Genomic DNA, 25,168 nt, shown 5'->3' with positions numbered 1-25,168 from the left:
CTGGTCAAAATTTCTCCTCAGATTTGTTAAACCAATTTATAAATTCATCCAAAAAAAAATATTCTTTTTTTAAAATTTGAACAAATATTTGAATACCAATAAATTTTGCCCCCTAGAAATTTCTTGGTGATAGACGGAAATAACCGGGTTTTCAGCGAGATTTCGCAAATACCAGTCGAGAAAAAGCTGATAACTCCATGCAACCACATCGATTGAGCATATCAACATGCAGCAATTTGTTCTTTTTTTTGAGAGGGCAATTTGTTCTTGATGGCGTCAATTTTTGTTGTCTCTACTGTCTAGAGTCACCTGGTGAGCAAACGTCTAGCTAGTCTCGGCGCCTCAATGTGAATCATCCATTGGCGCACCTCTTGGTAAGTAACTCACGGGTACACATGTATGATAACCAAGATTATTTTTCTTCGCTTGTTAAAAAATATCCTGGTCTAAATTCTTCCTGAGATTTGTTAAGTGAATTTATAAATTCGTCCAAAAATATTATTTTTTTGAATTTCAACAAATTATTTGAATACCACTAAATTTTGCCTGCTAAATTTTTTCTAGGTGATAGACGGAAATAACCGGGTTTTTGGCAAGATTTCGCAAATACCGGTCGAGAAAAAGTTGATAACCCCATGCAACCACATCGATTGAGCGTATCAGCATGCAGAAATTTGTTCTTGATGTCATCATTTTTTTTCTCTGTTTTCAAGAGTCGTCTGGTGAGCAAATGGCTGGCCGGCGATGAGCGGGTGGAGTGCCGGTTGGTAGTAGCTATAGGTTTTCTTGTAGTATACGACTCTTTGCCGTCTAGGAGTTGTACCTCAGTGCCGGCGGGAGGCGCTTGGTTGCCATTGAAGGATGTTCCTGCTTGCTATCCATGGTGGAGGGTGAGTGTTTTGGATGGATCTGTCGATTGCTCCTTAAATAATCCCTGTTTTGGTAGAAGTGTTGGGTGGGGCGGCTTGGTTCATATGCGCCGCTGTGGTGGCGGAAGGATGAGTGAGTTGCTAGGTTGTGATGGTGGTGCCGGGGCTTGGAATATGCTGTCTCTAGGGAGGGATTTGCGGAGGATGGAGAGCAGCTTTGTCTTTCTTCCTCGACTCTTTCTCCTTCGACGGAAATCGGGATAGCTGAGATCCGTTTGGCACCTTGAATCTTCCCGGCCGATGTGCTTCAATCGCTACCGTCCCGACGTTCGCGGTAGGCTTGGTTCACAGAGCTGATATGCGAGGGTGCCCAATCGGATTTTGGGCTAGAGGTGGTCGGCGATCTGTTTCCCGGCCGGCGTCCAGCGGTGGCGGTTTTTCCAGATCAAGATCAAAGAATGGTGGTTTCCACAAAGATCCTAAAGGGTTTCATTGTAATTTTCTTTTCCATAGGCGATTGTATGCAGTTTCTCCAGGACGCCTCTGTTCTGGGTCTTTCTAGTTGTATGTATTGTGTGTCGCGAGGTAGGTTGTATTTTCTGTACTGGTTATATGAATGGCATGCAGTGTGTTCTAAAAAAAATTCTAGCCCAAGAAAAAATACTACGTGAACATATATGTTGTCTTTAAATATTTTTGGTGAAACCAAGTCATGACCGGCCACAGTTTAAAAAAATCATGAGTGGCCAGCAAGTTTCCTTCCTCTAAATATAATCCGTTTCTGCTTAGGCAAAAGAATATGCTTAGCACGTCACATTAGTTTTTTTTGGTAACATTAAAATAATTAGGAGAGTCCACCTTATTTAAAAGGGAAACCATGGCATGTCTCATGTACATATAAAAGACGTGTCAAACGGACATGCTACAAGTTACGTAATTAATAATTTTTTATTAAATCATATCCACTTATTTTAGATCTAACTGTTGAAATAATTCAGATGTTGTGGCTTAACGTGGTGGCTCTATTTAACATCCGTATATTGCTTTTAGTATATAATAGATTTCTATGCAAGACTGTCTTTTCAAGATAAGACTTTGCTGGATACTTCTTGTTCTGGATCATTTACACGCAACAAAGAAGAGTTTAAAAGGGACCTTCTTGATCGGATCCAGGAGAATACTGAAGGATGGGAGAACGACAAAGATAGAGAGTCAGGTATAAACTATGATTATAAATGCATTGAAGTTTTTATGGAGACTGATAAATTTCGTAATATGAGTGCTACTTATGGTCTTGATTCTCAAGTTGTTGCAAATTTTTATAAAGCTTTTGCCTCTCACTTTGAATTGCCTAGGAAGAATTTTGATAAGTATCATGAACCATACAAAGATAAAACTGATCCATCTATAAATAAATGTGCTATAATTGAAACTGTTGATCATATTCTTCCTGAAGCATATATTGAAAAAACTCCTTTTCCTGCTAAAATGAAGAAGTATTCTGTTATAACTAGTGCGGTTAATAAAAGTGCAAAGAAGCCTATAGAACCTGAAGAACAAATAAAGGTTGAACCTGCTGTTGCAATAGTTAAAGATCTTGTGACTGAAAATGTAGAAGATGGTCATATTATTTTCTGTGAAGATGCTTCTAATATTGTTTCGCATCCTAATAAGTCTAGGAAAGCCAGTGTTCCTATGCTCTCTGTTAGAATTGGTGATCATTGTTATTATGGTTTATGCGACATTGGTGCAAGTATTAGTGCCATTCCTTATGAGCTTTATACGGAGATCATGCATGAAATTGGTTCTTGTGAACTTGAAGATATTGATGTGGTTATTCGGCTGGCTAATAGAGAAACTATCTCTCCTATTGGTATTGTTCGAGATGTGGAAGTTCTATGTGGTAAGATTAAATATCCTGCTGACTTTTTGATACTTGGTTCTGCTGCTAGTAAGTCTTGTCCTATTATTTTTGGTAGACCTTTCTTAAATACTTGTGGAACTGTTATAGATTGCAAGAAGGAAAAAATTGTTACTAAATTCGCTGGTGAATCTTATGAGTTTAATTTCTCTAAATTTGCCAAAACCCCTTATAAAGCTGATTTGCCTAATAATGATTTTAGAGTTGAACAGTATGCGTCTATTGCTCTTGCTCCTAATAATCCTTTGCAGCAACATTTGGAGGATAGTGAGAGTGAAGTCTTTAGGGAAGAAAGGAATGAGCTTGATGAAATTTTCCTTCGTCAACCTATTCTTAAACATGACTTGCCGGTTGAAGATTTAGGTACAACACCACCACCAAAAGAAGATCTTGTTTTCGATTTGAAACCATTACCTGATAATCTTAAGTATGCTCATATTGATGATAAGAAAATATATCTTGTTATTATTAGTTCTAAGCTTTCAGAATTTGAAGAAGAAAGGTTATTGGAAATACTGAAGAAACACCGAGGAGCTATTGGCTACATTCTTGATGATTTGAACGAGATTTCTCCCTCTATTTGCCAACATGCTATCAATATGGAAGATGATGCAAAGCCTGTTGTTGAACATCAGCGTCGTCTAATTCCGAAGATGAAGGATGTGGTAAGGAATGAGGTATTAAAACTTCTTGAAGATGGTATTATATATCCTATTGCTGATAGTAGATGGGTTAGTCCTGTGCATTGTGTTCCTAAGAAAGGAGGAATGACTGTTGTGCCTAATGATAATGATGAGCTCATCCCTCAAAGAGTAGTTGTAGGGTATAGAATGTGCATTGATTATCGAAAAGTTAATAAGGTTACAAAGAAAGATCATTACCCTTTACCCTTTATTGATCAAATGTTAGAGAGGTTGTCTAAAAATACTCATTTTTGCTTTCTTGATGGTTATTCTGGGTTTTCACAAATTGCTGTTAAAACTAAAGATCAAGAGAAAACCACTTTCACTTGTCCCTATGGCACTTATGCTTATAGACGTATACCTTTTGTTTTATGTAATGCTCCTGCTACTTTTCAAAGATGCATGTCTGCAATTTTTCATGGCTTTTGTGAGAATATTGTAGAGGTATTCATGGATGATTTTTTTGTCTATGGGAATTCTTTTGATAATTGCTTGCGAAACCTCGATAAAGTTTTGCAGAGATGTGAAGAAACTAACCTTGTTCTTAATTGGGAGAAATGCCACTTTATGGTTAATGAAGGAATTGTATTGGGACATAAAATTTCCGAGAGAGGTATTGAAGTTGATAGAGCTAAAATTGAAGCAATTGAGAAGATGCCCTATCCGAGGGATGTTAAAGGTATTCGTAGTGTTCTTGGTCATGCTGGGTTTTATAGGAGATTTATTAAAGATTTCTCCAAGATTTCAAAACCTCTTACTAATCTTCTTCAAAAATGTAATATCCCAGGTAATGGGGTTACAAAAATAGAGGAAACAGATGTGTGCATTGCATTCATGCATAGAAAATCTGGGGAATTTTCGCGCTTTAAAGTAAAACAGTCACAGTAACTGAAGTTTCACTTGACCTTGGTGGAATTGAAGTAGCTCACCAAGTCAAGCGCTATAAACCTCAATGTGACTATGTTAAAACTTTGTTTTGGGTAGAGGTGATTTGATCTAAGGGGTTAGATCAAATGGAATCAATAATCAACACAACAACACTTTACTTAATGATCAATTGCTTGATCTTATAAAAGATTATAATATGGTAACCCTTGCCATACCATAAGAACATCTGTGCAATTACAAACCAAGTAACAATAAAATGGAGAAACCATTCTTGACTTATCTTCTCCATATCTGAAAACTAATCCATGATCCTACCATGAAACCTCATGGTATTCATTCCACTTCAACATTGGAACTATAACAAGGAGATCCACTCAAGAAGTATATATTCTTCTACATTCCAAGTTATTACACATCAAACCTAGAGATGTGAGAGTTCTATAGTATTTATTAGAGAAGCAATGGAAAACCTTAAGCAAAAAACCTTGGATATACATCCAAGTATTCAAATCATCATCTTCAAGAGGAACCCTAGAGTATCATTCAAGTCTTTCCCAAATGAGTGAGACCATTCACACCACTCTTAGCTTTACCTATTTAAGACTCAAGGACAATCATTGAATTAAAGTATTAGGTTGAAAACCATTTCCCTTGGAGTGGTGAGATAATCTAATATCACATGGAATAATACCATACCCCTGAATTGATAAGGTGAGGAAGAGACTAACCCAATTAAGCTAGACAAATGAAACCTTAGCATAGATACCTAAGGAGATATTAGGAGTACACCATAAACCCTAGAATAACCATTCTTAAATGAGAAAGCTCAACCTATGGTGTTATACTCAAGATAATTGAGACAACCATAACTATGCCATTCAAGAAACTATAAAAGAAAGTATAAATAGTTAATTGATGAAGACAACACTTGATCTTGAGAGTGAGAAACCCATTCAAGGAGAGATATCTTAGGAAGTCCAACCTTGATCATTATAAATTGTGTAATGATCATAAACCCTAAGAATTTGAAGTTAAGATATTAAGAACAAGATGATCATATATAATACATGATCATGCCTTGGAGATATGTGAGGATAAGTTAAACCCTACTAGTATAAGTAGATCCCATTTCCACATGAAATTATAGGGAGATCACTAGTAAGCAACCCTAGGCCATATCTCAACCCTAACTTATAAATCACTTGGTGATTATAAGCAGAATCCTACCACATTTATATTCTACCTATTCCTCCATTAAAGAACATAAGAAAACCTTAGAGTCAAACTTTATACTTTATATGGTGAGAAACCATATATCCATATGACCAAAGTTAACTATAAAAAGAACTACAACCAATGTAGTTACTTTAATGATAAATTGAGGATAATATTAGAAGTTAATTGGTAGAAGATAAAACCAATTCTCAAATCTTTAGTAATTAGGGAAGCACATAAAATAGGAAGCAAGTAACCATATTATCATGGTTAGTGGAGATTAAACCCTAACACATGCAATATGTTGTCATCTCATCTTTACAACCTAGAATTAAATCCCAACTTTAGTTTATGTATCACTATGGTGATCATAATATAAACCTAGACCATAATTGTGAATCAAAACCATGGTCATTAGGTGAACATTATTACAACCCTAGCATTGCACTCTCATGCTCAATTACTAAACACAAGGGATATCTAATGATAAGTTCTATAGTTAAAACCACACATGGTGATCAACTATTTATCTTTGTAACCAAGATCAACCATGATGGAACAATGCCTACCTTAGATACTTTCAAATTTAATAATAGTGTTAACTTTACAAGGGGGTTGTAATAGAAATCATAAAACCCCAATAGTTGATGCTCACATAAAATCATATGTGAACAACCAACTCCTCAAACAAGATAACAAGTCCTAATGGTAAACTCTAAAATACTTTGAGCTAGACTTACCAACTCTAATACTTCAAATAGATTGATCCACAAGAAAAACATAAAAATATAATGAGAATATAAAAATCATGATCAATAAAAGTTTGCAATGTAGCTCACATGTATAAAATGTTTATCCCAAAAACAATGCAGGAAAGGATTCATCCTTTAATAGTCCTACTGAAATTCAAAATTTAATACCTGCATGGTATCATATGATTTAAATTTGAAATTTAAAAGAAGAATTATAAAACAGAATTGAAAACAGAAAATAGAAAAAAAAAACAAAAAGAGGAAAAAATAGAGAGAAGCTCACCTGGCCACCGCAGCCCAGCACCAGAGCCCAGGAGCAGCCCAACACTTGGCCCAGACCATCACCAAACCATAGCCCACGATACCCCTTCGCTAAATAAAACAACGGGAGGTGGTCGTCCTCATCCCCTCCGAGCACTGGAGGCCACCTCGACGCCGTGTTCTTCTTCTCTCCCTCGCTGGCGTCCTCTCCTTACTCCAATTCGTGACGAGGCACCCTCCTGGCATTGTATAAAGCCCCACGACGAACCCTCGCCCCAGTTCTTTTCCCTCTGCTCCATAATTTCTCCCCAGACGGAAACCCTAGCCACCGGTCGATTCTCACCGGCGACGAATGGAGCATCCCCAGGCCCCGCCGTGAGCACCACTGTGACCGTTGTCCTCGACTTGGTCACCGTACGCCGGGAATCGAGCCAACACGTCTTCAATCGACCACGCCTGGCCATCTTCTCCGGCGCCGGTAATGGCTCAAGCCGGCGATTTGGGTCAGCTCAGGCCTCGCCGACACGCCCGTCGGAACCGCGGTGAGCTCCTCTACCGAATGGCATGCTTGCCTTGCTTGATAACCCGCCGTAGCGTCGCCGCGTCGTGGAACCGTGGCCGCCGCCGCTTTTCATGCTCGCCGGGAAGTCTCCGGTGACCAATAAATGGGGGCGCCGCCACCTTTAGGTTTGCTATGGCGCCGCGCATCCAACCTGAGCCTCCACGCGGGCGCGGGAACGCCGTATCGCCGGCGTCATCCTCGACTGGCCGCCGGCCAGAGCTCCAGCGCCACGTCCTGGATTTTGACTTCGGTCAAAGTTACGTGGCAGCTTACGTGGCCCAGGACCCACTAGTCAGTGCCTCTGTGGGTACATTAGCCGGGTAGATTTAGTTATTCCGTTAAATTCAAATTCCAGAAAAGATCTGCAACTTTGCAATAATTTAGAAAATTATTTATAGCTCAGAAAAATATAAATAAGATATCAAAATTCTTATAAAGAAAAACCCTATCCGATAAAAATATAAAATGAAATTTTTATTTTTAATAAAAATTTAAATTATTTAATACTTGTTATTTAAGCTTTTAATTTTAATTCCAAATTTAATTAAAATTCAATAATTAGTAAAAACTTCCAAAAGTAAATAAAAACCAGTAAATAAATAAAGAAAACATTTAGACTAATTTTCTTTTATTGTTATTTTGATAAATCTTTATTAGTGAAAATTTAAACCCTAATTAATAATTACCTTAATTATTAATTATCTAAAAATAATAAAATGCCAAGATTCAATATTATTTTTATTCCCAAATTATTAATAAACTTCAACTTTAAATTGAAGTTATTAATCATAGAACTATATGGTGATTAAGAAACCCTAGATCCACATGGTAGAAAACTAGGAACTCATCATTTCATGTATAATCCTAAAACCCTAATATCATTAGGAACCCTAGCTCCATTATTACATGGAAACCCTAGTTTGCTTTTAACCTAAACCCTAGGTTAGCACATGTGATCATGGTACCTTCTTTCAAATCATGGAACCATAGTAGCAACTAAACACTAGTCTTGGTCTCATAAAATGTAGAAGACCATCACCAATATATGGGTATCCCATATGTTCATCCTCATCAGACCTAACTAATCAAGTAGAGTCAACCAAGTGTAAACCCTAGATCCTATTATCAAATCCATCATCCATATTCATTCCTACTTAGCATCACACCAATGTGATGAACCTCAGGAGCAACTATGCTAAACCCTGAGCATTACCCAACCATACTCCATTAAACCCTACTAGTGTGAAATACTTAGGAACCATCCCATTTAAGAACCAACCATTCTTTACTTAGGGAATTAGATAGCAAACCTAAACAATCTCAACCTAATTGATATACTTCTTATTATTTAGGAAGTATGTTCTTCAAAAGTTATTCTTTTGAAGTAAACCGAGAACCATCACCAACCCTGCTTATAAGGACCTATAAACCCTAGCCAGCTATCACTAGCAAGATAAACCAATCTTGATAGCGCCCTTGTATAATTAATTGCTTAGGATGCCTAGGCATAACCCCACCTGGTATTGATGAATCCAACCTTGTTTGGATCCATATAATATCTACTCCAGAACCAATTGGAACCATAGTTAACCATAGAAACCATCAACCTAATTATCCCACTTGTTCTTTATTAAGGACATGTTCTTCAAAAGTTATTCTTTTGAAGTATATGATAATTAATCATTAACCATGCCATATAGTATTAAAACTAACCACTGTTCTTTACTTGCTAACATTATGCCAATTATCATTCTTTGTGTGCTCAATTGATTATTATGCTTTATTATCTACCTGTTTATAATACCAAGTAAATCACACCTGAATAAGAACCTTGTATGAGAATCACTCTAAAAGTGCAACACACCCTGAACTAATCATTACAACTCACTGATCCTAAATCATCGGGGTTAGGTCACGCTTAGAGCGATTGCATCTCATTCTTATGCATTATTGCATCCTTGCCAATCTTTTAAACATCGTCCTTACCGGACGATGATGCTATTTCAGAATTTGGAGTTATTGCGTATCGAAGACCTTGTCTGCATAATCTTGCAGTCAAGAAAGGCAAGTTCATCGCTTGCTCATGTCATTTGAGTATTTTTACCAAATTACTTGCAAAGTACTATATTATCACTATTGCATGAAAAACAAAACCACTATTTTCATAACTATGAATATGACTATGTGGTGGGCAATGGAACCATGGTTTGTGTTGATATGGTGGAGGTTCCATTGCAAGGGTTTATATCCATCTAGGATTAAACAACAAATGTCGCCAGTGATTCTTGTGCCGTAATACCCGTGTTAACCATAAGATCTGGAGTGGGACGGAGTAGTCAAAAGTGTTTCCACCTCTCGTACATCAACGGATGCGCTTACCGTAGACACTTGACCCAGGTTGGGCAAGCGGTGGGGTGGGGATCCCATTCTAATTCCCCACGGTAAGTGGTCTATGATGGGTTGCAGCTACCGGCGAAGGAGTTTGGTTAACGAGTCCCAAACTGTTGTCGTGGTCGGGGTCCATCCTTAATTGGTATAAGAGGACCGACGAGGACCAGTGGTCGGGGTATGCAACAAAGGGTGGGTGTGCGAGGTAGCGGAGGAACATGATTGGCTAGACCTTATACCGGGCCTCACACCAAAGGAAGTGTGGACGAGAACTAGACTCGGTTGGCACCAAGGTTAAGATCTCTTATGGGTAAAGCAACACACCTCTGCAGAGTGTAAAGAACCGTGACCTGTCACTCCCTGTTCCGGGATATGGAACTGCGAACGCGGCCGGAAAGGAGCTCCATGAAGTTCTAGTAAACCGGTGAAGGCTGACGGACATAGTTCTTCTGAATAAAAGCAACCTCTTGAAGAAATGATTATGAAAACCTGCATTGGTATTAGACTTTCTGGTCTAATGCTGTAGCTAGTGCATTAAACACCTCTTTCCTATAATGAACTTGTTGAGTACGCTCGTACTCATCCCACTCTTAAATCCCCTGCTTAGATATGGAGGCCACGATGGAGGATCTACAGTGCAACTCGAAGACCATGGAGTCAACAACTACTTCAAGAGACAGGACCATGTCAGAGGAGTCAGATACCACGTCCAACAAGGAGAAAACCTAGTTTAGCCATAGAAAGGAACTAGCTTCCTAAACCTAGCTCCTATTTAGCTAGAATCTATTCATAGCCCCTACAGCTAGTCAAATACTCTACAAATAGAGTTCGTGATAGATTAGACTACGAGTCGTTCTTCTAGAGTTTATTTGCAGATTTACCTCATTGTAAAGTAGGAGGCTGTGATGATCTTATGTAACAGAGTCAATGTTGTAATTCTATAGACATACCTTGGACCCGCATATGTTTCTGTTGTACCACTCTGAGCGATATAATACTAGTGGAACGGTGTTTCATTGGTGTTATATCAGACTTGCATACTACACCATGCAGTGGTATGCCGGGTCACCACAGTTGGTATCAGAGCAAATGCTTTGACCCTAGGATTAAAACCCTTTAAAGGAGACCTATAGGATTGGTAGTGTCTATAGGAAGTTGACCTAGGGAAACCAAATATTTTTATGACTTGAGATGGATATTCACTTGAGAATAATCCTGACACAATTAAGTCAATATTTCTTACTTATCTTTACTAAGTAAATTAGCTACTCCCAAACATGTAGTATACAATTAAGTCCCTAAACAATAGATGGGTAGATCACAGTTGGTATACAATACATGGTAGTCCAAAGAGAGGATACAACCATAAGGAAGCTATCCTATTGGAAGATGTGTACCAACATATGTTATGGTTCAGTAAGAGTTATCCAGACCTGTAAAAGGAGTAATATCAAGTGATAAAGATAATTAAGATATCCTAATAGAAGATGTAGACCAAGTTAAGTAATGAGTAAGTAAATTATCCCAACTTGTAAAACAACTGATAGTAAGTAATAAAAACAAGTGATATGAGGTAGTATAGACCATGATGAGTCAATCATGGGAGGAACGGAGTAGAGATCGGAATAAAATATGTCTACTTACATGGTAGAGATAGTAATCACATATGATTCACTTGAGATTCATTATGCGATGGAATAGAACATCATCAACATTTAGGAATAGAACAATAAGAAGCCTGACAATAGTGCAAGAACTATTCCAAAAATATGGGAAGTGTGCCAAACACATCATGATCATATGCTTATGGTAGAAACACTTAGAAGTATAGGAACTATATCCTAATAAATATGTATTCAGAGTAACCATATTAGAACTTGAGGTATCATACAAATGATCCTCAATAGCACTTATATATGGTATAATACTAAGTCAAGTAGTACTTCCAAAGAAAATTAGGTTAACCTTAACCATCCCAAACCACTTTGTTTCAAGTTTATCTCATTGCAAATGTGCAATTAAGGTAAATGTTGAGACAAAAAGTAGAATCCCAAATATTCGTGCTAAGTATCACGATATAAACCTATCTTATGTGGTGTTATATACTACACATCAGAGCCTGATGTTTAGAGATGTCTTACTCAACTATTATATTCAGGCTTATGATGGTGTGTATTATAAGCACAAAGCTGAATCTTCTTGGATTTTTATTGGAATTTCATTGTTTGACTAGATCCATACATGAAGTTTGACCTTGGTATGCAAATGCATGTTGCAATATCAAGTCCTTACTTGATGCTATAGATCTAGAGGGTAATAGTATTCGTGAGAGGAAGCGACGAATTCTGAGGATTCCGAAGACAAGATGAAGGTTCATCAGATAAAGGAAGCAGAATTGTGGGAAGCAACCACAATCCTTGGAAGGAAGTATCAATCAAAACTCATGCTTAGCCTCAACAGAGGAGTACTTTAGTACAAGAGAAGCATGAAGGTGAGAAATCTGGAGATTATGGTGAAGCTCAAGCAGATCCATAATTAAAATAGAAGAAGGAATGCATGGGAAATCACTTAGGATACTATAATCATAGTGTCAGCTAGTGGTTTTCTAGCAACAATAAATCCTCGAAGAAAGGAAGGTGATATATGAAATCATAGCACACATAAGAAGACCATAGTCGATATCAGAAGACCACAATTGGTATAGGATCAATTCTGCGAGATAGAGTAGAAGATGTCTCGTACAGTTGATCAAAACCTATAATAGAATCCATTTTTAGATATCAAATAGCCACAGTTGGTATAATAACCACAGCTGGTATCAGTTGGTATTACAATTAGTCCACAATTTAATTAGTTGTAACAAAAGTTTGTGAACAAATAAAAAAAAAATCTTGTCAGCCAAATAGCTAGATCTATAAACATTTAGTCAAAGGATTCACATTGGATGTCCACAATTGAGTGGATACACCACAAAGTTTCTTCGTAAAACCTTAGAGGAATATAAATTATAAACAAGACCTATACCAATATTTTAATCATAAGTCCAATAGTTGGAAGAAAAGGAGTTAAAGACCATAAGAAAACTCTAAGGGGTAGAGTAAAGATTGAGTTGGATGTACAATAACTCAATACTTTAAGCAAGATAGATGAAGAAGGTCTGAAGTGAGAGGAAGTTCAATCTTATTTTCATAAGATTGTTGAACACCACTTTCAGAAGTATGTCAGACCAGAAGCCGAGGTTCATACCTCGAGGAAGTAAGATGTGGACTATAACTTGAGAAAGTGAGTAGCACTTACTCAGAAGAATTAAAACTCAAGTAAGTCAAGCATAAAGAAGTTGGACGAAGAAAACACCATAGACCAAATACAGCTCAAGAAGGCCAAAGACGGAAGTAGATTGACCCTACCAATACCAAAGACTAATAGAATGATTCCTTTCATGGAACTTAAATAATCCAAAATAGTTATAGGTATCAACTATAAACCATGATTGGATGGACTAAATTAGCCTAATCCATTCTTAGGAAAATAAACCATCACGACCATTCCATGTTTAGTACCTTACCAAGTACCATTATTGCAGTTTTGGTAGTAAGGGAAAAACAAAGACCTATTTTATCAAATAGGAGATTGTTATCCAATTAGTCCTAAATTAAGACTGTCAGGACAAGAAGAAGTCCCAGTCATGGAATATTCAATGAGAAAGGAAACAAGCTTATAATATTGGAGGAAATCATGGAAGTAAAGGAAGTAATAGTTGTTTGATGTCAAACACTAATGGATTCCAGGAAGAAACTGGACAAGGGATATATTCAATTATATCCAGTGAGATCACCAAGGAGTTTGAGAAAAGATGTAGTCTGCACAAGACAGATCCACACTCCGAAACGTGAGAGATATCAAACTTCGAGGACGAAGTTTAGTTTAAGGGGTAGAGACTGTAATATCCCAGGTAATGGGGTTACAAAAATAGAGGAAACAGATGTGTGCATTGCATTCATGCATAGAAAATCTGGGGAATTTTCGTGCTTTAAAGTAAAACAGTCCATGATGGCGAAGTTTCACTTGACCTTGGTGGAATTGAAGTAGCTCACCAAGTCAAGCGCTATAAACCTCAATGTGACTATGTTAAAACTTTGTTTTGGGTAGAGGTGATTTGATCTAAGGGGTTAGATCAAATGGAATCAATAATCAACACAACAACACTTTACTTAATGATCAATTGCTTGATCTTATAAAAGATTATAATATGGTAACCCTTGCCATACCATAAGAACATCTGTGCAATTACAAACCAAGTAACAATAAAATGGAGAAACCATTCTTGACTTATCTTCTCCATATCTGAAAACTAATCCATGATCCTACCATGAAACCTCATGGTATTCATTCCACTTCAACATTGGAACTATAACAAGGAGATCCACTCAAGAAGTATATATTCTTCTACATTCCAAGTTATTACACATCAAACCTAGAGAGGTGAGAGTTCTATAGTATTTATTAGAGAAGCAATGGAAAACCTTAAGCAAAAACCTTGGATATACATCCAAGTATTCAAATCATCATCTTCAAGAGGAACCCTAGAGTATCATTCAAGTCCTTCCCAAATGAGTGAGACCATTCACACCACTCTTAGCTTTACCTATTTAAGACTCAAGGACAATCATTGAATTAAAGTATTAGGTTGAAAACCATTTCCCTTGGAGTGGTGAGATAATCTAATATCACATGGAATAATACCATACCCCTGAATTGATAAGGTGAGGAAGAGACTAACCCAATTAAGCTAGACAAATGAAACCTTAGCATAGATACCTAAGGAGATATTAGGAGTACACCATAAACTCTAGAATAACCATTCTTAAATGAGAAAGCTCAACCTATGGTGTTATACTCAAGATAATTGAGACAACCATAACTATGCCATTCAAGAAACTATAAAAGAAAGTATAAATAGTTAATTGATGAAGACAACACTTGATCTTGAGAGTGAGAAACCCATTCAAGGAGAGATATCTTAGGAAGTCCAACCTTGATCATTATAAATTGTGTAATGATCATAAACCCTAAGAATTTGAAGTTAAGATATTAAGAACAAGATGATCATATATAATACATGATCATGCCTTGGAGATATGTGAGGATAAGTTAAACCCTACTAGTATAAGTAGATCCCATTTCCACATGAAATTATAGGGAGATCACTAGTAAGCAACCCTAGGCCATATCTCAACCCTAACTTATAAATCACTTGGTGATCATAAGCAGAATCCTACCACATTTATATTCTACCTATTCCTCCATTAAAGAACATAAGAAAACCTTAGAGTCAAACTTTATACTTTATATGGTGAGAAACCATATATCCATATGACCAAAGTTAACTATAAAAAGAACTACAACCAATGTAGTTACTTTAATGATAAATTGAGGATAATATTAGAAGTTAATTGGTAGAAGATAAAACCAATTCTCAAATCTTTAGTAATTAGGGAAGCACATAAAATAGGAAGCAAGTAACCATATTATCATGGTTAGGGGAGATTAAACCCTAACACATGCAATATGTTGTCATCTCATCTTTACAACCTAGAATTAAATCCCAACTTTAGTTTATGTATCACTATGGTGATCATAATATAAACCTAGACCATAATTGTGAATCAAAACCATGGTCATTAGGTGAACATTATTACAACCCTACCATTGCACTCTCATGCTCAATTACTAAACACAAGGGATATCTAATGATAAGTTCTATAGTTAAAACCACACATGGTGATCAACTATTTATCTTTGTAACCAAGATCAACCATGATGGAACAATGCCTACCTTAGATACTTTCAAATTTAATAATAGTGTTAACTTTACAAGGGGGTTGTAATAGAAATCATAAAACCCCAATAGTTGATGCTCACATAAAATCATATGTGAACAACCAACTCCTCAAACAAGATAACAAGTCCTAATGGTAAACTCTAAAATACTTTGAGCTAGACTTACCAACTCTAATACTTCAAATAGATTGATCCACAAGAAAAACATAAAAATATAATGAGAATATAAAAATCATGATCAATAAAAGTTTGCAATGTAGCTCACATGTATAAAATGTTTATCCCAAAAACAATGCAGGAAAGGATTCATCCTTTAATAGTCCTACTGAAATTCAAAATTTAATACCTGCATGGTATCATATGATTTAAATTTGAAATTTAAAAGAAGAATTATAAAACAGAATTGAAAACAGAAAATAGAAAAAAAAACAAAAAGAGGAAAAAATAGAGAGAAGCTCACCTGGCCACCGCAGCCCAGCACCAGAGCCCAGGAGCAGCCCAACATTTGGCCCAGACCATCACCAAACCATAGCCCACGATACCCCTTCGCTAAATAAAACAACGGGAGGTGGTCGTCCTCATCCCCTCCGAGCACTGGAGGCCACCTCGACGCCGTGTTCTTCTTCTCTCCCTCGCTGGCGTCCTCTCCTTACTCCAATTCGTGACGAGGCACCCTCCTGGCATTGTATAAAGCCCCACGACGAACCCTCACCCCAGTTCTTTTCCCTCTGCTCCATAATTTCTCCCCAGACGGAAACCCTAGCCACCGGTCGATTCTCACCGGCGACGAATGGAGCATCCCCAGGCCCCGCCGTGAGCACCACTGTGACCGTTGTCCTCGACTTGGTCACCGTACGCCGGGAATCGAGCCAACACGTCTTCAATCGACCACGCCTGGCCATCTTCTCCGGTGCCGGTAATGGCTCAAGCCGGCGATTTGGGTCAGCTCAGGCCTCGCCGACACGCCCGTCGGAACCGCGGTGAGCTCCTCTACCGAATGGCATGCTTGCCTTGCTTGATAACCCGCCGTAGCATCGCCGCGTCGTGGAACCGTGGCCGCCGCCGCTTTTCATGCTCGCCGGGAAGTCTCCGGTGACCAATAAATGGGGGCGCCGCCACCTTTAGGTTTGCTATGGCGCCGCGCATCCAACCTGAGCCTCCACGCGGGCGCGGGAAGGCCGTATCGCCGGCGTCATCCTCGACTGGCCGCCGGCCAGAGCTCCAGCGCCACGTCCTGGATTTTGACTTCGGTCAAAGTTACGTGGCAGCTTACGTGGCCCAGGACCCACTAGTCAGTGCCTCTGTGGGTACATTAGCCGGGTAGATTTAGTTATTCCGTTAAATTCAAATTCCAGAAAAGATCTGCAACTTTGCAATAATTTAGAAAATTATTTATAGCTCAGAAAAATATAAATAAGATATCAAAATTCTTATAAAGAAAAACCCTATCCGATAAAAATATAAAATGAAATTTTTATTTTTAATAAAAATTTAAATTATTTAATACTTGTTATTTAAGCTTTTAATTTTAATTCCAAATTTAATTAAAATTCAATAATTAGTAAAAACTTCCAAAAGTAAATAAAAACCAGTAAATAAATAAAGAAAACATTTAGACTAATTTTCTTTTATTGTTATTTTGATAAATCTTTATTAGTGAAAATTTAAACCCTAATTAATAATTACCTTAATTATTAATTATCTAAAAATAATAAAATGCCAAGATTCAATATTATTTTTATTCCCAAATTATTAATAAACTTCAACTTTAAATTGAAGTTATTAATCATAGAACTATATGGTGATTAAGAAACCCTAGATCCACATGGTAGAAAACTAGGAACTCATCATTTCATGTATAATCCTAAAACCCTAATATCATTAGGAACCCTAGCTCCATTATTACATGGAAACCCTAGTTTGCTTTTAACCTAAACCCTAGGTTAGCACATGTGATCATGGTACCTTCTTTCAAATCATGGAACCATAGTAGCAACTAAACACTAGTCTTGGTCTCATAAAATGTAGAAGACCATCACCAATATATGGGTATCCCATATGTTCATCCTCATCAGACCTAACTAATCAAGTAGAGTCAACCAAGTGTAAACCCTAGATCCTATTATCAAATCCATCATCCATATTCATTCCTACTTAGCATCACACCAATGTGATGAACCTCAGAGCAACTATGCTAAACCACGAGCATTACCCAACCATACTCCATTAAACCCTACTAGTGTGAAATACTTAGGAACCATCCCATTTAAGAACCAACCATTCTTTACTTAGGGAATTAGATAGCAAACCTAAACAATCTCAACCTAATTGATATACTTCTTATTATTTAGGAAGTATGTTCTTCAAAAGTTATTCTTTTGAAGTAAACCGAGAACCATCACCAACCCTGCTTATAAGGACCTATAAACCCTAGCCAGCTATCACTAGCAAGATAAACCAATCTTGATAGCGCCCTTGTATAATTAATTGCTTAGGATGCCTAGGCATAACCCCACCTAGTATTGATGAATCCAACCTTGTTTGGATCCATATAATATCTACTCCAGAACCAATTGGAACCATAGTTAACCATAGAAACCATCAACCTAATTATCACACTTGTTCTTTATTAAGGACATGTTCTTCAAAAGTTATTCTTTTGAAGTATATGATAATTAATCATTAACCATGCCATATAGTATTAAAACTAACCACTGTTCTTTACTTGCTAACATTATGCCAATTATCATTCTTTGTGTGCTCAATTGATTATTATGCTTTATTATCTACCTGTTTATAATACCAAGTAAATCACACCTGAATAAGAACCTTGTATGAGAATCACTCTAAAAGTGCAACACACCCTGAACTAATCATTACAACTCACTGATCCTAAATCATCGGGGTTAGGTCACGCTTAGAGCGATTGCATCTCATTCTTATGCATTATTGCATCCTTGCCAATCTTTTAAACATCGTCCTTACCGGACGATGATGCTATTTCAGAATTTGGAGTTATTGCGTATCGAAGACCTTGTCTGCATAATCTTGCAGTCAAGAAAGGCAAGTTCATCGCTTGCTCATGTCATTTGAGTATTTTTACCAAATTACTTGCAAAGTACTATATTATCACTATTGCATGAAAAACAAAACCACTATTTTCATAACTATGAATATGACTATGTGGTGGGCAATGGAACCATGGTTTGTGTTGATATGGTGGAGGTTCCATTGCAAGGGTTTATATCCATCTAGGATTAAACAACAAATGTCGCCAGTGATTCTTGTGCCGTAATACCCGTGTTAACCATAAGATCTGGAGTGGGACGGAGTAGTCAAAAGTGTTTCCACCTCTCGTACATCAACGGATGCGCTTACCGTAGACACTTGACCCAGGTTGGGCAAGCGGTGGGGTGGGGATCCCATTCTAATTCCCCACGGTAAGTGGTCTATGATGGGTTGCAGCTACCGGCGAAGGAGTTTGGTTAACGAGTCCCAAACTGTTGTCGTGGTCGGGGTCCATCCTTAATTGGTATAAGAGGACCGACGAGGACCCAGGGTCGGGGTATGCAACAAAGGGTGGGTGTGCGAGGTAGCGGAGGAACATGATTGGCTAGACCTTATACCGGGCCTCACACCAAAGGAAGTGTGGACGAGAACTAGACTCGGTTGGCACCAAGGTTAAGATCTCTTATGGGTAAAGCAACACACCTCTGCAGAGTGTAAAGAACCGTGACCTGTCACTCCCTGTTCCGGGATATGGAACTGCGAACGCGGCCGGAAAGGAGCTCCATGAAGTTCTAGTAAACCGGTGAAGGCTGACGGACATAGTTCTTCTGAATAAAAGCAACCTCTTGAAGAAATGATTATGAAAACCTGCATTGGTATTAGACTTTCTGGTCTAATGCTGTAGCTAGTGCATTAAACACCTCTTTCCTATAATGAACTTGTTGAGTACGCTCGTACTCATCCCACTCTTAAATCCCCTGCTTAGATATGGAGGCCACGATGGAGGATCTACAGTGCAACTCGAAGACCATGGAGTCAACAACTACTTCAAGAGACAGGACCATGTCAGAGGAGTCAAATACCACATCCAACAAGGAGAAAACCTAGTTTAGCCATAGAAAGGAACTAGCTTCCTAAACCTAGCTCCTATTTAGCTAGAATCTATTCATAGCCCCTACAGCTAGTCAAATACTCTACAAATAGAGTTCGTGATAGATTAGACTACGAGTCGTTCTTCTGGAGTTTATTTGCATATTTACCTCATTGTAAAGTAGGAGGCTGTGATGATCTTATGTAACAGAGTCAATGTTGTAATTCTATAGACATACCTTGGACCCACATATGTTTCTGTTGTACCACTCTGAGCGATATAATACTAGTGGAACGGTGTTTCATTGGTGTTATATCAGACTTGCATACTACACCATGCAGTGGTATGCCGGGTCACCACAAAAAAGATGTACCTTTTGTTTTTGATGATGATTGTAAGGAAGCTTTTGAAACTCTAAAGAAAGCCTTAACAACTGCTCCTGTTGTTGAACCTCCTGATTGGAATTTACCTTTTGAAATTATGTGTGATGCTAGTGATTTTGCTGTAGGCGCTGTTCTTGGACAGCGAGTAGATAAAAAATTAAATGTTATTCATTATGCTAGTAAAACTCTTGATGCCGCTCAAAGAAATTATGCTACAACTGAAAAAGAATTATTAGCTGTAGTATTTGCCTGTGACAAGTTTAGATCCTATATTGTTGATTCAAAAGTCACAATTCATACTGATCATGCTGCAATTAGATACATTATGACAAAAAAGATGCTAAGCCAAGGCTTATTAGATGGGTGCTTCTTTTGCAAGAATTTGATTTACATATTATAGATAGGAAAGGTGTTGATAATCATGTTGCTGACAATTTGTCTAAATTGGAAAATATTACTTACGATCCTGTTCCTGTTAATGATAGTTTTCCAAATGAACAATTGGCTGTAATAAAGGTGAACTCGCGAGATAGTCCTTGGTATGCTGATTATGCTAACTTTATTGTATCCAAGTACTTGCCTCCAACCTTTTCAGCTCAGCAAAGGAGGAAATTCTTTTATGACTTGAGGCATTATTTTTGGGATGACCCACACTTATATAAAGAAGGAGTGGATGGTATTATGCGAAGATGTGTTCCCGAATATGAACAACAAGAGATATTGAGTAAGTGTCATGGTAGTGCTTATGGAGGACATCACGTCGGAGATAGAACCGCGCAAAAGGTTCTACAATCAGGTTTTTATTGGCCAACTCTCTTCAAAGATGCAACGAAGTTTATGTTATCTTGTGATGAATGTCAAAGGGTTGGTAATATCTCCAGACGCAATGAAATGCCTATGAATTATACTCTTGTTATTGAACCATTCGATTGTTGGGGATTTGACTTCATGGGTCCTTTCCCTTCTTCAGAAGGTAACACTCATATTCTTGTCGCTGTTGATTATGTTACTAAATGGGTGGAAGCTATACCCACAAAAAGTGCTGATGGTGAGACTTCTTTAAAAATACTTTTAGATATTATTTTTCCTAGATTTGAAGTACCTAGATATATTATGACTGATGGAGGTTCTCATTTTATTCATGGTGGTTTTAGAAAAACTCTTGCTAAATATGGTATTAATCATAGGATTGCTTCCGCTTATCATCCTCAAACTAGCGGGCAAGTAGAATTATCAAATAGAGAGATTAAATCTATCTTGCAAAAGACTGTTAATAAATCTAGAAAGAACTGGGCTATTAAATTGAAGGAAGCATTATGGGCTTATAGAACTGCCTATAAAAATCCTATGGGTATGTCACCGTATAAAATGGTTTATGGGAAAGCTTGTCATTTACCTTTAGAACTAGAGCACAAAGCTTATTGGGCTGTAAGAGAACTAAATAAAGATCCTAAACTTGCCGGTAAGAAAAGATTGCTACTATTGAGTTCTTTAGATGAATGGAGAAGTGAAGCTTATGTAAATGCTAAACTCTTTAAAGAGAAATTTAAGAAATGGCATGATAGAAGAATTATCAAAAGAGAATTTAATGTTGGAGATAAAGTCCTATTGTATCGGTCTCATCTCAGATTTTTTGCAGGGAAATTACTCTCAAAATGGGAAGGACCATATGTCATTGTGGAGGTGTATCGTTCAGGGGCAATTAAAATTAGTTCTCTGCAAGGTGATGCCACACAAGTAGTGAATGGACAAAGACTCAAGCATTATATCTCTGGAGATTCTTATAATGAAGATGTTGATGTTATTCAAGTGGTAACTCCGGAAGCTTTCATCAAAGGTCAAATTGACAGTTCTGCAGAGTTCGACTTTGAATAGGTAACAGTACTGGTAATAAAAAGTTCGTGTTTAACTTTCCGAACTATGTTTTTGCTATTTTCGGAAAATATGAAAAATTACGAGATCGAGACGGAGTGGAGGAGACGCACGAGGGCGTGCCCCCATAGGCCGGCGCGGGCCCCAGCCTGGCCGCGCCGCCCTATGAGGACAGCCCCTCGCTGTCCCTCTCCGACCCTTGTTCGACCAGGTACTTTCCTTCTGTCGTGAAAATTTCTGCTATATAATCCCCCGGACCCCTGGAGGTCCGTATATCGTTTTCTCGTCGCGTTTTGTTTCGAGCTGTTTCTGCCAGGATCTGCTTCGGATCTAGAGCCACCATGTTGATACGTCTCCGACGTATCGATAATTTCTTGTGTTCCATGACACATTATTGATGTTATCTACATGTTTTATGCACACTTTATGTCATATTCGTGCATTTTCTGGAACTAACCTATTAATAAGATGCCGAAGTGCCAGTTCCTGTTTTCTGCTGTTTTTGGTTTCAGAAATCCTAGTAACGAAATATTCTCGGAATCGGACGAAATCAACGCCCAAGTTCCTATTTTCACCGGAAGCATCCAGAACACCCGGGAAGGACCAGAGGGGGGGCACTGGGCCCCCAGACCATAGGCCGGCGCGGCCCAGGCCCTGGCCGCGCCGCCCTATGGTTTCGTCGCCCCTTCGACCCTCCTGCGCCGCCTCTTCGCCTATATAAAGCCCCTGGATCGAAAACCCTGATACGTTCGATGAAAACCACAGAAACCTTCCAGAGCCGCCGCCATCGCGAGGCCAAGATCTGGGGGACAGGAGTCTCTGTTCCGGCACGCTGCCGGAGCAGGGAAGTGCCCCCGGAAGGCTTCTCCATCGACACCGCTGCCATCTCCACCGCCATCTTCATCACCGCTGCTGCTCCCATGAGGAGGGAGTAGTTCTCCATCGAGGCTCGGGGCTGTACCGGTAGCTATGTGGTTAATCTCTCTCCATGTACTTCAATACAATGATCTCATGAGCTGCTTTACATGATTGAGATTCATATGAGTTTTGTATCACAATTCATCTATGTGCTACTCTAGTGATGTTATTAAAGTAGTTCTATTCCTCCTGCACGTGTGTAAAGGTGACTAGTGTGTGCACCGTGTGGTTCTTGTCGTAGGCTATGATCATGATCTCTTGTAGATTGTGGAGTTAATTATCATTATGATGGTATTGATGTGATCTATCTAGTTATGTTGATCTATCTTACACTATAAGGTTACTTAAATATGAACAAATTGTGGAGCTTGTTAACTCCGGCATTGAGGGTTCGTGTAATCCTACGCAATGCGTTCATCATCCAACAAAAGTGTAGAGTATGCATTTATCTATTCTGTTATGTGATCAATGTTGAGAGTGTCCACTAGTGAAAGTGTAATCCCTAGGCCTTGTTCCTAAATACTGCGTTACTACTGCTTGTTTACTGTTTTACTGCGTTACTACTGCTGCAATACTACCACCATCAACTACACGCTAGCAAGCTATTTTCTGGCACCGTTGCTACTGCTCATACTTATTCATACCACCTGTATTTCACTATCTCTTCGCCGAACTAGTGCACCTATTAGGTGTGTTGGGGACACAAGAGACTTCTTGCTTTGTGGTTGCAGGGTTGCATGAGAGGGATATCTTTGACCTCTTCCTCCCTGAGTTCGATAAACCTTGGGTGATCCACTTAAGGGAAAACATGCTGCTGTTCTACAAACCTCTGCTCTTGGAGGCCCAACACTGTCTACAGGAAAGGAGGGGGAACGTAGACATCAAGCTATTTTCTGGCGCCGTTGCCGGGGAGGAAAGGTAAAAGGTACTCACACTCCGGATCTCGGCTACTAAGCTATTCTCCATCGTTGTAAGTACTCAAAGCTATTTCCTTTAGATCCTGCAATTGCATCTTTTTGTTTCTTTTTTACACTAGTTTGGCATAATGGAAAACATCTGTGAGCTTTTTATTCTATTTCCTGAATCAAGACATGAATGGTTTAATGCAAAAATTAAAAAACCTACGGAATCTTATTTGCATGCTAGTAGCAATGATATTAGTATGAACGCTTTGAACACCATTGTTGCTAATGATATGGAAAATTCTAAGCTTGGGGAAGCTGGTTTTGATGAGCATGATCTTTTTAGTCCCCCAAGCATTGAGGAGAAAATTTACTTTGATGATACTTTACCTCCTATTTATGATGATTATAATGATATTGGTCTTTTGGTTCCGCCTGTTATGGAGGATAAATTTGATTATGATTACAATATGCCTCCTATATTTGATGATGAGAATAATAATGATAGCTACTTTGTTGAATTTGCTCCCACTAGTACTAATAAAATTGATTATGCTTATGTGGAGAGTAATAATTTTATGCATGAGACTCATGATAAGAATGCTTTATGTGATAGTTACATTGTTGAGTTTGTTCATGATGCCTCTGAAAGTTATTATGAGAGAGGGAAACATGGTTATATGCATCTTAATAATATTAAGTTTCCCCTCTTTATGTTGAGAATCTTGAAGTTACTCGTGTTTTATCCTCTTATGCTTGTCACTTTGTTCTTCATGAATTCATTTGTGTACAAGATTCCTTTTCATAGGAAGCATGTTAGACTTAAATGTGTTTTGAATTTGCCTCTTGATGCTCTCTTTTGCTTCAAATACTATTTCTTGCGAGTGCATCATTAAAACTGCTGAGCCCATCTTAATGGCTATAAAGAAAGCAACTTCTTGGGAGATAACCCATGTGTTATTTTGCTACAGTACTTTGTTTTATATTTGTGTCTTGGAAGTTGTTTACTACTGTAGCAACCTCTCCTTATCTTAGTTTTGTGTTTTGTTGTGCCAAGTAAAGCCGTTGATAGAAAAGTAAGTACTAGATTTGGATTACTGCGCAGTTCCAGATTTCTTTGCTGTCACGAATCTGGGTCCACCTCCCTGTAGGTAACTCAGAAAATTAAGCCAATTTACGTGCATGATCCTCAGATATGTACGCAACTTTCATTCAATTTGAGCATTTTCATTTGAGCAAGTCTGGTGCCATTTTAAAATTCGTCAATACGAACTGTTCTGTTTTGACAGATTCTGCCTTTTATTTCGCATTGCCTCTTTTGCTATGTTGGATGAATTTCTTTGATCCACTAATGTCCAGTAGCATTATGCAATGTCCAGAAGTGTTAAAAATGATTGTGTCACCTCTGAACATGTTAATTTTTATTGTGCACTAACCCTCTAATGAGTTGTTTCGAGTTTGGTGTGGAGGAAGTTTTCAAGGGTCAAGAGAGGAGGATGATATACTATGATCAAGAAGAGTGAAGAGTCTAAGCTTGGGGATGCCCCCATGGTTCATCCCTGCATATTTCAAGAAGACTCAAGCATCTAAGCTTGGGGATGCCCAAGGCATCCC

This window comes from Lolium perenne, chromosome 4, assembly GCF_019359855.2.
Source record: "Lolium perenne isolate Kyuss_39 chromosome 4, Kyuss_2.0, whole genome shotgun sequence".
In the NCBI taxonomy this organism is placed as follows: domain Eukaryota; kingdom Viridiplantae; phylum Streptophyta; class Magnoliopsida; order Poales; family Poaceae; genus Lolium; species Lolium perenne.
The sequence above is the reverse complement of the archived record's forward strand: the minus strand, read 5'-3'. Positions refer to the sequence as shown.